Below are 15,000 nucleotides of genomic sequence, written 5' to 3' on the forward strand. Positions count from 1 at the left end.
ATATATATATATATAATTATTGTTCTTTGGATTTGTGTGTTATCATCATCATCCTCATCATTTAATGTCCATTTTGCATGCCAGTATGGTATGTGTGTGTGTGTGTGTGTGTGTGTGTGTGTGTGTGTGTGCACATGTGTATATATGCATAATAGTTGCCAATGCCTGTGTTTGTGTGTGTACGTGAATAGATTGCTTGTTATTCTTACCAGTTCAACAAGATATAAGTCTTCAATAGTGACTTTTTAGTTAAAATAGAAAATATAAAAAAAAAAGAAGAAAAAATACAAGATTAATAAAGCAAAAATATTCAACTGGCATTTCTGAAATAAAGGTTTTGGAACTTCTTAAACTTACTGTCTTCTTCCACCTCCCTTGTCTCCTACGTGAATACACGCAAAAGAAAATTGGCTGGGGGGATCCCTAACAAAACAAACATGTCGAGACAGTGCTAAAGAGAATGCAATTATTTTCGTTAGTTGATTACAAAATGTTATCACTACCAACTCCAACACCTCCACCATCGTTACCCACAAAAAAAAATGGCATTCTGTTCACCATTTATTTAACATGTTTGTTTTGTTATGAATCTTTCAACCAGTTTTGTTTCATAGCTGATTACAGAATTTATGAAACGAATCCAGTGTGACCCCATTACGACAAGATTGTTGGGGCCAGAAAATTGTCATCATGAGAAAAAAAGTGGGTTTACACAAAAATCAGGCTTTAGGCTTCGAGGGACTATAACATATACGTATGTGTGTGCAGATCAGGGATCAGGGCATCTTTTAGGGGTCGAGTTACTACTCCTTCATATTGAAAGAACACAGTTACAGTTTTACAGACATGACTGGAATTGAAACCACAATCTCATGATTGCGAGTTTGATACTCCTTACCACTAGTCCATGTGCCTTACTCTCCCCATATATATATATATATATATATATATATATATATATATATATATATATATATATATAGGTGTGGAGTGGCTGTGTGGTAAGTAGCTTGCTTACCAACCACATGGTTATGGGTTCAGTCTCACTGCATGGCACTTTGGGCAAGTGTCTTCTACTATAGCCTCGAGCCAACCAAAGCCTTGTGAGTGGATTTGGTAGACGGAAACTGAAAGAAGCCCATCGTATATATGTACATGTATATATATATGTGTCTGTGTTTGTCCTCCGACCATCGCTTGACAACCGATGATGGTGTGCTTACGCCCCATAACTTAGTGGTTCGGCAAAAGAGACCGATAGAATAAGTACTAGGCTTACAAAGAATAAGCCCTGGGGTCGATTTGCTCGACTAAAGGTAGTGCTCCTGCATGGCTGCAGTCATATGACTAAAACAAGTAAAAGAGTAAAGAGTAAAAGAGTATATAATGTCTATATATATATATATATATAGATATCAGCGTCAAAACTCTCTCTTAAATTTTTAATTTTACACACACATATATATAGATATATATATATATATATATATATATATCCACCCATGCCTGTTTGGAAGGCAGACGTTAAATGATGATGATGATGATTTCTTAGGAGAAAGAGAGATACCAACAAAAACAAAACTGTCTTTGAGACGATAAGACAAACAGACTGCCTATAGACCGCCAAAGTGGGTGTGCCATAAATAGATATAGCAACAGAATAAGTGGTTCTGTGTCCATAGCTGTGTTTATATTTACAAGTCTAAAAACTAGAGTTGCTTATGTTGTATCTGTCTGTGTCCCACAACTTAGCTGTTTGACAATTAAAGATCAATAAAATAAACACCAGACTGAAATAAGTAACAAGATCAGCATGGCCCTCTAAATCACTTGAAGGCATTGCTCCAGCATGGTCACTGTCCAGTGATTGAAACTAGTAAAAGAATAATTTATTCAAACATTCTATTCTCTTTTTTTTTTTGTTTTGTTTTTTTTGTTCTTATTGAAAATACAGATTTCAAGCTTTGCATCTTCGTTACTGTGAAATCTGATATTTTCTTTGAAAAGCGAAAAGGAAGTGGTTTTATTAGTTTTATTAGAATGGTTTTGTTGAATATGTTTCTTTTTTTTTTTTTTTTTCTGCTTTCTGCTGCCAACAAATCATCTTTTAGCAGCATGCCTTCAAAGCTATGTGGTATAAGAGGGGTCCTTTAGTTGAAAAGCAGGTGAAGGTTAATGTCAGGAACAACATCGGCGTGTAAAGTAATATCTCAGTAGCATATCCTTCAAACACATGCTGGTATAGAAAAACAGAAATAAAACTGAATGAATGAATGAATGAGAGATACATGCATATATGTGTGTATATAATATATATATATATATATATATATATGTGTGTGTGTGTATATATATATATATATATATATATATATATATATACATGTATGTATGTATGTATTTATACATATGAGGGGGTGCTTGGAGTAAAACAAAATACAGGCGAACCAGTTACTTATGATTTTATTCAACATAGTCTCCTCTCAAATTCACACACTTATTGCAGTGGTCCTTCAGTTTTTCTAAACCCTATAGAAAGAACTCAGAAGGTTGGGCCACCAACCAGGTCTTTTGCGATACCCTTAAAGCCAGTAAACCTTCAGCACCCACATATACATACATACATATATATATATATATATATATATATAGTTAATAAAAAAAACGAAGAACAAACACAGAGAAAACAACAATGCGAGGACGCGGTACATGTAAAGTATTAGCAGACGCTCAGGGAAGGAAAGAAAGATGGTTTAACATTTCGAGCAAAGCTCTTCGTCAGAAACAGAGGAAAGTCCAATAGAAAAGGAAGACAGAGGGGGAAAAAAATCACCAACTATTTACATGTGGTTACATTTTGAAATATATATATAGGCACAGGCAGGGCTGTGTGGTTAAGAACCCAGCTTTGCTACCATGTGGTTTCAGGTTCAGTCCCACTGTGCAGTAGTCTTGTACAATAGCCCCAGACCAACAAGAGCTATGTGTGTGGATTTGGTAAATGGAAACTAAAAGAAACCTGTTCTATATATATATATGACCTCATCTTCAAGAAATTGACAAATGTTGCTGATGTGTATGTGTGTGTGTGGCCATGTCCACTCCACACACACACACACACACATATATTTCGATTATTATATATATATATATATATATATATATATATATATATATATATATATATATATATATATATATAAATTTAATAAATGGAGTAATGCACATATGTTAAATGAATTCTTTTATTTCCAACATATGTTTCGAAGATTACAAATGGTTCCTTCTCAATTACCCAAAGTAACAGGGAGTTTCTACCTCATAAACAGGAGTTACACCACAGTCATTTTGTGATCTTTGCTACCCTGGTATCTATTAACCAATTTATTTTGTCCGAGTTATTTATTAACTAAGAGAAAATAAATACATATAATAAAATATATATATATATATATATATATATATATATATATATATATATATTAGTATGATGTTCGGGATATATACCTTAAGTTCATTTACAGGAAACATTTCGAATATATACACATAAAAGCTCTTATTCTGTTGTGTCAGCTACAGCCTAATGATACCAACTGGGAATACCAGTTTTATTGCCTGAAGAAATGAATGCATGAACATGATCTACCCAATGTCCATGGATACTATGGATTGTACTGTAATTATCCCAGGAATATGGGCTATGGTCTTAAGAAGCATATAATTTGTGGAAATGTGTGTAGCAATGCGTTAAGATATCTATAAATTCCATCCAAGGAGTATTATTATTATTATTACTATACATACATAGATAGATAGATAGATAGATAGATAGATAGATATACAGACAGACATGTATGTATGTATGTAGGGAAGCAGTGATGCTGATTATGAATTGAATGACCGCAGGGAAGGGTTTGACATTAGTAAATACAAATACACCACCATCTTGTATGTGTAATTTAGTGAGTTCAAAAAATTTTGATTAAATGAGAATTCCTTTGATCATAAGTCTTCTCCATCAGGACTGACAACCTGGGGCTAAATGAAAACAACAACAACAACAACTAAAGCAACTTCCATAAATCAGTCGTCTATATCTACTTTCTCTAGATTAACAAATCAAATAGAAAACTTATTGATCTTTGCAAAGTATGTATGAGTGAATACATATACGAGTAAGTACATACATACATACATATATATACATATGTATGTATATGAGTGAATATATATATATATATATATATATATATATATATATATATATATATATATATATATATATATATATATATATATATATATATGTGTGTGTGTGTGTGTGTGTATGTATGTATATGAGTGAATATATGTATGTATGTATATATATATATATAGAGAGAGAGAGAGATGTATATGTATATATATGTGTGTGTGTTTGTGTGTGTGGGTATGTATGTAAGAGCGAAAGAGACAGACAGACAGAGATTTTGTATTCTAAAGACAAATGCATGGTTTCTCTAGTTTGACAGATAAAATGCAAAATTTCTTGATCTTTGCAAGGAGTATATATATTTATAAGTCCGTGATTGTCAATTCTATACAGACAAATGCTTTCTCTAGATTAATAGATGAAGTATGATATGCACTGCTCTTTGCAACGTGTGTCTCTACATGTGTATTTATGTGTGTGTGAGTGTGTGTCTGCATAAATAAATAAATAAATAAATATATATATATATATATATATATATATATATATATATATATAAACTGGTGCATAGTTACATAGATGATATAATGATATGTTTCTGATGAGACAGTTGTATTCAAGTCACAGACATGAAATATGTGTGCGTCTGTGTGTATATATATATATATATATATATATATATATACACACAGACGCACACATATTTCATGTCTGTGACTTGAATACAACTGTCTCATCAGAAACATATCATTATATCATCTATGTAACTATGCACCAGTTTTCGTATGACTCTTTAAATTTAGTTTATTTGAATTTGCAGTAATATTTACCCTCCACTCTACTCTCTCCCCGTACACTCCAGTTTATAAGTTAATAATAGTGCCATTATATCAGGCGTCAAATATAATACTTTGCTCAATAATTTTGTTAGCTTAGTAAGACTGTCATAACATAGATTACTAGATATATTTATTTGTTTGTTTTGTATCATTGTTATTATTTCATATCAATTTTTTTTATTCGTTCTGTATTGCAATTTATGAACAACAGGCTGATCACTCTTTCACTGTATTACAAATGGTGGGAATGGAATGTCCAGGGATTGTCCAACCTGATGTCTACTAGGGGCTGTGCTTCTAAAGCACTGCTTGTTGGGTTCTTTTCTATGATGTAAACCAACAAAAAATACTCAAATACCCCATTCACTCTTACTTAGGCCCTTGATCCCTAAGTGAGTGTAGACTGTCAATGGACTCCTAACATTCAGCTCTGTCTAGGGTCTTTCTATGTATCAACTTCATCTCAATCTCACTTCATTTCTCAGGTCACATTACCCAAAGTCCTTTTCACCTTCACCCTACAATGCTTCATTTCTCGCATTGAAAGGTCCATCTGATCCCTAGAACTGTCAGATTTGCTTTAATTTCTTCATTGATGCTTTTATAGTGGCTGTGGGTTTTACAAGGTGGGGCCGCAGACCCCACATCAACACTTCAACCTAGATAACCATGGAACACCCTTTAGTCTGGCTTCAACCCTTTCACCTTCCCAGCATGATTAATATGTCAGGGAGGCTAAACTCCCTAAACAGTATAGTTCTCAAGGTCTTAGAAACATGCAAGCTCCCCACTGTAGCTTGACAACAACCCATGAAGCGGGGACATATGTACCTAAATAAATATATTCTTTTACTCTTTTGTTCTTTTTCTTGTTTCTGTTATTTGACTACGACCATGCTGGAGCACCACCCTAAAAGGTCTTTTAATCAAAGAAATCGACCCCTGGACATATTCTCTGTAAGCCCAGTATTTATTCTTCCTATCTCTTTTGCCAAACCACTAAGTTACAGGAACATAAACACACCAACATCGGTTGTCAAGCAATGGTGGTAGACAAACAAAGACACACACACATATATATACAATGGGCTTCTTTCAGTTTCCATCTACAAACCCACTGACAAAGCTTTGGTTGGCCCAAGGCTATAGTAGAAGATGCTTGCCCAAGGTGCCATGCAGTGGGACTGAATCTGGAACCATGTGGTTGGGAAGCAAGTGGTGGGGCATATTTCTTCTTTGTGTGAAGTTTCTGCGAACACCTTTCTCCTTGTGATCAACTTGAAAAATTGTTAATATCCTAATTGTAGGATATTTTCCTACTTTTCTTAACATGAAACCAATGGTAGCCTTAATTCACAAATAAAGAAATATTCATATATATATATATATATATATATATATATATATATATATATATATATATAAATGTATATGTGTGTGTGTGTAATGTGCTTCTATATACTTATTACGCTCACAATATATACTTATTACGCTCACAATCTAAGGGGTTTGGTAAACGCCACTTGCCAAAAATGTCATGCTGTGGAATCGAAACCAGAGCAATCTGATTGCAGAATAAACTCAAACTCCTTAACTATTCACCCAAGCCTGTGTCTGTACCTCTCTTTCCCACCTCCTCCCACCACCACTACAGTCAAGTGATTTGATTATAAGAGGTAAAAATAAAATGCAACTAAATAAACAAAATTTTGTGATGACAGAAGTTCACCGAGTTTACTTGTGTTTCTTCTACAAAGAAATTCATTGAGATTTTTCGAATAAACACGAATAAACATCTTTCTTAAAGTTTTATCTTTTCTCTTTTCTCTTGAACAGAAAATTTATCTCTAAGCTTATAAAAGTAGTCTTTGGTTGTTTTTTTTTGTTTTTTTTTTTCTAGTTCTGTAAACAAACCGAAATAATTCTGTCGAGAATTTAGCTTGTTCTTTAAACAAGCTGAAATAATTTGGTCAAAAATTTAGCTAGTTCTTTAAACAAGCTACATCAATTTGGTTTGAAATATCATAAAATACACTTAAACTGAATGCAGCCTGTGTAGGAAATGTTATATTTGGTTATGAAAATGAGTGATAAATGCAAATCATCTGCCACTGGAGAGGAATAATCTGTGTATAAGAAGACCTGAAGTGTATTGGAAGTTAATTGTTCTGGAAGGGTAAGTGAATGCGGTTAGACATACCCAACATAACTGAATCTTCTAGGGAGGTTAGACTCCCTAGGAATATAATTTTCAGTCATACCACAGAAGCATTTAGTTCAATACACTAACAATTTAGTCGATCTGCTATTCTGCACTGGTCAGTTTAGTTTATTGGCCCTGCAAGGTTGAAAAACAAAGTTGATCTGGTGGGATTTGAACTTGGAATGTAAAAAGCTAGAGCAAATATGACTAGGCATTTTATTCAACACGCTGAGCATTCTGCCAATCTACTATCCAGGATTAGTATTTTAGTATTTTATTTGATAATCCCCAGAAAACTGAAAAGCAAAGTTGACCCTGGTGAGAGTTGAACTCAGAATGTAAAGATTCACACAAGTACCAATTCCACAAAGCTTTTTGTCTTGTGTTCTAATAATTTTGCCAATCTATCACCCTGGACTGGAACCTTATTTTATTGGCTCCAGTTCCAGTTTCCTGAAGGATGAACAGCGAAGATGTTTCCAGTAAGATTTTAGTACAAAAACTAGATTAAATACCTCTAGCCATGACAATCTCTTCTGGATAAAGTTATCTCAGAATATATCATCTAATGTGTCCTTTTCTAACTTAAGACAAAAAGTGTGTGATTTAAGGAAGTGAGACAGAGAGAGAGAGAGAGAGAGAGAGAGAGAGAGGCAAGCAGACAGATTTGCTTGCTCTTTCTAACAGGTTGAGCAACCATGTAGAGACCGTTTTTTTCAAACTAACACTGTAAAGAGTTGGTAATTAATTGCTGTGAGGCATTTAGTCTGGTGCTCAACAGATTCTTTGATTCCTCCCAACACCCCCAACACCCCACTGCCCAGATGAAAGGAAATAATGCAACAGATTTAGTCACTCTGGTATGTTTAGTTTGCGATGGAAAGAGGAAATATTTCTGCCGTCAGGCAAAAACTCTTCCATCAAAGAATGACAGAATATGAGAATATACTATTCTCTGAGATAGTGTTCTGCCAAGAAAAATACATTAATTATTTCCTCATCTTACATAAATCTAACATCTTTTTCTTTTTTTTTTTTTTTCTAAACTTTTGATGATCTGTGTCAGTAAATAGTAAGTAGAAACATTAAACAATGTAGAATAAATTATTTTGCTGCGATAACAAAGTGAAGTCTGACGTTTTGGATTACAATCCTTCATCAAAGAGCTGTGAAGAGAGAAATATATCTGTCATTTCTTCAGGAAGAGTTAGTTCTTCATCAAAGAATGCTAGAATATGAGAATATTCTATCCTTTGATGTAGTGTTCTGTCAAAAGAAAATTAAATATTTCCTCTTCTGGCATCAATCTAAGTGACATAACCTCATTTTTATTAATGACTTTGGTTCAGAGGTTTGCTTCTCAACCAAATGGTTTCAAGTTCACTCCCACTGCATGGCACCTTAGCCAATATCTTTTCCTATAGCCCCAGGCTGACCAAAACCTTGAATAAATTTGGCAGGTGAAAACTTTAAGAAGTCCAATATATATATATATATATATATATATATATATATATATATATATATATATATATATATATATATATATATATAAACTTTAAGAAGTCCAATGTATATATATATACATATATACATAGAATGAAAGGAGTACAGTGAACTTGCCATGTAAATGAGTGTCACTGTCCAACAAGCAGTGTCATTCTTTTCCAATATTCTGCAAAAACATGCCTGGCCATGAGTAAGTTTTACCTTATGTGGATGCTCTTCCTGTGACTAGGTGAAAGTTGGCAACAGGAAAGGCATCCAGCTGTAGAAAATTTGCCTCAGCAAATTCCATCTGACCCATGGAAACATAGGAAAGCAGACATTAAATGATGATGATGATGTGCTAACTCTTGGTGTTACATCCAACACCTCTTTAACCAACCTTCGTACTCATGATGCTGTGGGGGTAAACCAGCATATGCTGTCAGGCCCCACTGCTGATATTGGGGGTTGTGTTCTATGTCTTGACTCGAGCATAGAACGGGGCTCGCCTCTTTGAGCTAGGAAATGAATGGAATGACTGGTGTGTGTCTTGTTGTGGCCATCCCCTCCTAAAAAATGGGGAATAGGCCTAGGTATATATGAAGAAATTATTATATAGTATTAACTGTACTGACTCTTGTCAACACAGACACCACAAAAATCCTCAAATTCATATAATTCTTCATTAAGACAGACATACCAGTTTTTCTAAAAGTAGATTCTGAGGAACCACAAAGCTTCCATGAAAATATCTTTGGGTTCTACAAGATAAGGTGTCTGTTGTGAATAAAATTTAATAAAAATTTATTTTATAGAAAAAGACAAAAATGACATTTGCCATTTTCAAAATAATTTATTCATACATATGACATGCTTCTGATGGTCAGCTTTTGTACGGACGACATTCCTTTCTACATCGATCCTTTGGTATTTAAAACCAGTCATATCCAGCTCAAATATCTTGTTTTATATTCAAACCAGCCAGATCAAACCTCTCACACGTACCCAACAACATCATTCTAAAAATAAACAATTCCATCGTTGACATCTCAAAGCTATAAGATAAAGTGTGTTTAATTCAAAACAGTGTGAATAAACAAACATTACATTTGACAGAATAATCCGGATGTGAAAGGGTTAAGAGGAGGCTTTCCATTTAACATACACTTGATAAAGAAATTTGAATGTGTAAGGGTTAAGGACACAGAAGAAATAACGCATGATTAATTCAAAACAATGTGAATAAATGAGTGTTTCGTTTGACAAAATAATCTGAATGCTAAAGGGTTAAGTTAAGGGCAGGATTAGAGGTTTGAATGCTAAATCAAAGAGTAAAGAAGAAACTACACAGAATATTTAGTATTTCTTTTCTCTTATATCATCATCATTTAATATTCTGTTGTCCATGCCAACATGGGTTGGACAGCTTGATCAGAGCTAACAAACTGAAGAGCTGCACCAGACTTCAACTACTTTGGCAGTGTTTCAATGGCTGGATGCCCTTCCTAACAACAAGGACTTTACAGAGTGTGCTGGGTGCTTTTACATGGCACCACATATGGCACTTTCATGTGGCGTCGCATGGGTGCTTTTTACATGGCACCAGCACAGGAATCTTGCAGGTTAATCCTGACCACCAGGCAGGGCCAGTCTTCATCTTAAAATTTTCAGTCAGCTCCCCCTCAAGAACTCACATCCATTCTTGTATACTGCGAGTAGCCAGGTGTCTCCTCCACAGCAAGAAACTTTCATACGTTAACACCTCATCTCCTAGCATAGAGCCATGTTCCGCTTTACTGTAGTTGACCCTTGTAGGATTTGAACTCAGAATGTAAAGGCATGTAATTGAAAGCCACAATTTTTATTATTTTTTTTTTTTAGTCTAGTGCACAAATGATTCTGTTTTCTACTGTTTTCAATAATGAAATCTTATAATAAGATTTAATTATGGTAAATAAATAAATCATCTAATAAGATTTAATTATAAGAAATAAATAAATCTTCTAATAATAAAGATTTATTTATAATAATAATTAAATCTTACAATAATAAGATTTAATTAATTAAATGTGTGTGTGTTTACGTATGTGTTTTTGCTTTTGTTGTTTTTCCTTTTTTGTCAAAGCATTTGTTCCATACTGTGCTTGATCTTACTAAGTTCTTGCTCTTATCGACACATTTCTCTAGCACTAACATTGGGACCCTATAACCATTAGCTGGGTTTTGGAGGACCCATTTTCTCCCATGTGCAGGTAGGATATATGAGGAGAAATTTAACCCTTTTGATACAAACCCAACTAAGATTACCTGTGGTTCATTAGGATATAAACTTCCTATTTTAAAGTGATCTAAATTAAAACTAATTAAAACCACATATCTACATTAAATGTATCCCATGCAGGTACACAAAGCACACAGATTATCTAACTGAATTCCTTTCTCAAGACTCAAGTTTGATACTCCATTGAACAGCAATGTTCTTACATATATTTGTCCTCATCTGGTTTTGTTTTTAACACAACGTTTCGGCTGATATACCCTCCAGCCTTCATCAGGTGTCTTGAGGAAATTTCAAACCTGGGTTCTCATTCCTAAGGTATTTTTTGGTGGTGTTGTTGTTGTTGTTGTTATTATTCAGGTCAGTGCCTGGAATCAAACTCAGAATCTTGGGGTTAGTAGCCTGCGCTCTTAACCACTATGCCATATGCCCATGTCCACATTTTGTCGTGTCCGTTTTCATCTTTGTACCTTCTCTGTCCACAAATGGTCTCGTCTTGAATCCCAAAATGGATGAAAGGCAAAGTTGATCTCAGCGGAATTTGAACTCAGAACTTAAAGACAGACAAAATGTTGTTAAGCATATATATATACATATATATATATATTTAAGAATTTAAGGATTGGAGAAAACGCATGTTATAATTGGAATAAAGTATGCAATTATAACATGCGTTTTCTCCAATCCTTAAATTCTTAAATATACTCAAATACCCAAAATTTCAAGGAGTTCCTGCCTTAAAAACAGGAACTAAACCACAGTTATTTTGTGTTCTTTGCTACATTGGTTTCTATTAACTCATTTATTCTATCAGAAGAATTTTTATTCATTAAGATAGAAGAAATACACATAATTACATATATATATATATATATATATATATATATATATATATATATATATATATATATATATATATATGCTCATGCATAACTGTGTATATTTTAATATTTATTAAACGGTAAAGATGAACATGCCTTATATTCAATTAATCCCATTAAATAAAATTTGTCACAAGTAATTATGTATATAAAACTGAACATTTATCTTCATCTATTTTCATAATTACCATTATATATTAACATATATTATTGTGCTCATTTCCTGCCAGCAATTTTTCAAAATATGAATATATTTATTATATTTAATGCATTCATACAGATGAGGCGGAAAAGCAGAATTGTTAAAAAGCAGATAAATTTGGAGTGGTGGGGCTGATACGAGATTTTTATGTATTTATTTGGGAGATATGTAGATAATCTTTTCTTTTTCTTTTTTGTTAAAATGTTATTGAAATATATGAAGCTGTCTATATAAATGGGAATATCTTTAGTATCCCTAATATGCTCATATAGTGGAGGTGCAGAAAAGCAAAATTGTCAAACAGCAGATTAATTTTCAGGTGTTAATATAACGAGATGTTTATGAATATTGAATGTACTGAAGAAAATTTTGCAGGTTTTTGGGGAGGTTTTTTTCATTGTTATTATTTTATATCATTGTAATGCTAATGTCTAACATTGATTTGGGGCTTCTCCAGATAATTATATTGTTAATTATGCCAGTGTGACTGTGTGGTTAAGAAGCTCATTTTGCAACCGCATAGTTTCTGGTTCAGTCCCACTGCATGGCACTTTCAATAAGTGTCTTCTACTATAGCTCCAGGCTGGCCAAAGACTTGTGGGTGGATTTGGTAGACATAAACTGAAAGAAGCCCACCGTGTGTATATGTGTATATATATATATATTTTGCGGCTGAAGATAGTTTTATACCATCCTGTCTATCAATTATATACCCATATAATGATGCAACAACTGTTTGTGTATAAAGCTTGAAACACATGTACCGTGGAATCCTTTGTGTTCTGTTTTAATTTTACGTTTTTAATATATATAGATAGATAGATAGATAGATAGATAGATGCTTAACTGAATGTGTGTGTATATATATATCTCATTTTATGTTTATATCCTGGTACTGCTTAACAACCAGTATTGGTTTGTTTACATCTCTATAACTTAACAGTTCAGCTAAAGATACTGATAGAGTAAGTACCAGACTTTAAAATGAATACTTGGGTTGGTTTGTTTACCTACAATTCTTCAAAGCAGTACCCCAGCATGGCCACAGTCCAAGGTAGGATTTGAGCTACAAATGACTGAGAGTCACTGAACTGGATGAGCTGTGGCAATTTAGACTAAAGTGCTTCTGTTCTAAACACAGCAAATACCTTGCTGTGGACTTGAACTCACAACTTATGAGAAAGTAGTCTTATACTTTACCCACTTAGCCATCCTAATCCGAATACATATATTTGTATCTTTACACTATTTGACTGGCATTTAGTAATTCTTTTATTCCTTTCTTTTACATTTTCAGATATGGTTTAATCTTGCCATCAATGAAGTCTGAATTTAGATGACTTATATGCGCTGTTGCCGACTGACATTAGCCGTTTTTACGAGAAGGTAATGAAATTAATTTAGCATAAATATAAATAATTGCAAAAAAAAAAAAGAGAAAAAAATATCTTTACTACTGACCTTTCCTTTCATTGTTCCATGATTAAAATAAGTACCAGTAACATATTGAGGTCATATATAATATTGTATACTCGTTAAGGCAGCGAGCTGGCAGAATCTTTTGCACGACGGGCGAAATGCTTAGCGGTATTTTGTCTGTCTTTACGTTCTGAGTTCAAATTCCACCAAGGTTGACTTTGCCTTTCATCCTTTTGGAGTCGATACATTAAATACCAGCTGTGTACTGAGTCAATCTAATTGACTGGTGTCTTCTCCAAAACATTTCGGGCCTTGTGCTTAGAACAGAAAAGAGTATTGTATACTCATCCTCTAGGTTTTGCAGACTTGTGTCTATGTCATATCATCATCATCATCATCATCATCATGACAAGTATTACCATCATTGTCATTTTATGTTCTCACCCTCTTTTCTAAATGTGAACACCCATGTAGCTCTTCTACAAGAACCCACCCGGGGCCATTCTTGTCAGTAGTCTAATCCCTCATCTCCTTGCATAGAACACCTTTAGAGTGTGATTTGAGGAAGATATGGCTGTTATTTTTAGCAGGTCAGCCACTTAGAGCAAACATGAGCAACCATTTTTGCGAAACAGGCCACATGAAGACATGGCTCATTATCAGAGGAGTCACACCAGTAAAAGTAATTTCTCATTAATGCCATTCAGAATGTCCCATGGGCCACAGTGTGTCTCTGATTGACTGAGAGATTTCCCCTCTTTGGTTCATCTTTATAGTGTTGTTGTTGTTGTTGTAGTTAACCTTCAGGTTAGTCTTGATCTAGCGGACTTGTGATCAAAGACAATCCGGCCACGGCCGACCCCAGCCTGCATTCTCCAACATGTCCTTTTTAAAATTCAAATGGACCAAATTGCACCCCTTGGCTAATTGTCCCTATTGCCCCTGGATAATTTTTCCCTCGTAGGACAACAAACAAACTAGCCCACGGATAATTTCTCTCTGGGCAATTTCCCCAATTAAGAGACAATTAAGAAGAAACATAATTATGATGTTGCAAATAAATACTATTAAAACTAATTAGAGATTTATTTTCATGTTTTTATTCATTACCCAATGAAAAGAATTATCCAATAATACAATTTATATTCTCCGATCATCGCTGTAATAATAATTATTGCTCTATTATTGCAAATTGTGGGCTATTCACAAACACAGTAATTAATAATTGCAATAATTAATAATAATTGCATAATTAGTAATTTACAGTAATTATTTGTACCCTCACCGTTGTGATTTAATTGGGAAAAAAATTGTCCATGAGTGGCACCGGGTGAGGTGCGGCGATTGGAGGGTGGCTGTTATCTGAGGCGGAGTGTGGAAGTGGTCCTGATACTCCATTTTCAGATGGTGAAGTCCAATTTGTGCTGCTATTTGACTGCTGCCCGTAGCATTTCAAGTCACCATTTAATGGCCTTCTTCTCTGGCTCATCATATTGAC

At 33.9% G+C, this 15,000-nt stretch overlaps 1 protein-coding gene across 11 annotated transcripts in view; it reads left to right on the forward strand.

Moving 5' to 3' along the window:
* The window catches only part of LOC106873239 (plexin-B), a 287,941-nt gene that overhangs the window by 146,119 nt on the left and 126,822 nt on the right, over positions 1-15,000 (forward strand). For all 11 annotated transcript variants that reach the window (XM_089363453.1, XM_089363460.1, XM_089363462.1 and 8 more), the window contains exon 3: positions 13,381-13,469. The gene's annotated coding sequence lies outside the window, so the exon portion shown is untranslated. The remainder of the gene's footprint in view (positions 1-13,380; positions 13,470-15,000) is intronic.

The sequence above is a fragment of the Octopus bimaculoides genome, chromosome 15, assembly GCF_046866305.1.
Source record: "Octopus bimaculoides isolate indiv1 chromosome 15, ASM4686630v1, whole genome shotgun sequence".
In the NCBI taxonomy this organism is placed as follows: Eukaryota; Metazoa; Mollusca; class Cephalopoda; order Octopoda; family Octopodidae; genus Octopus; species Octopus bimaculoides.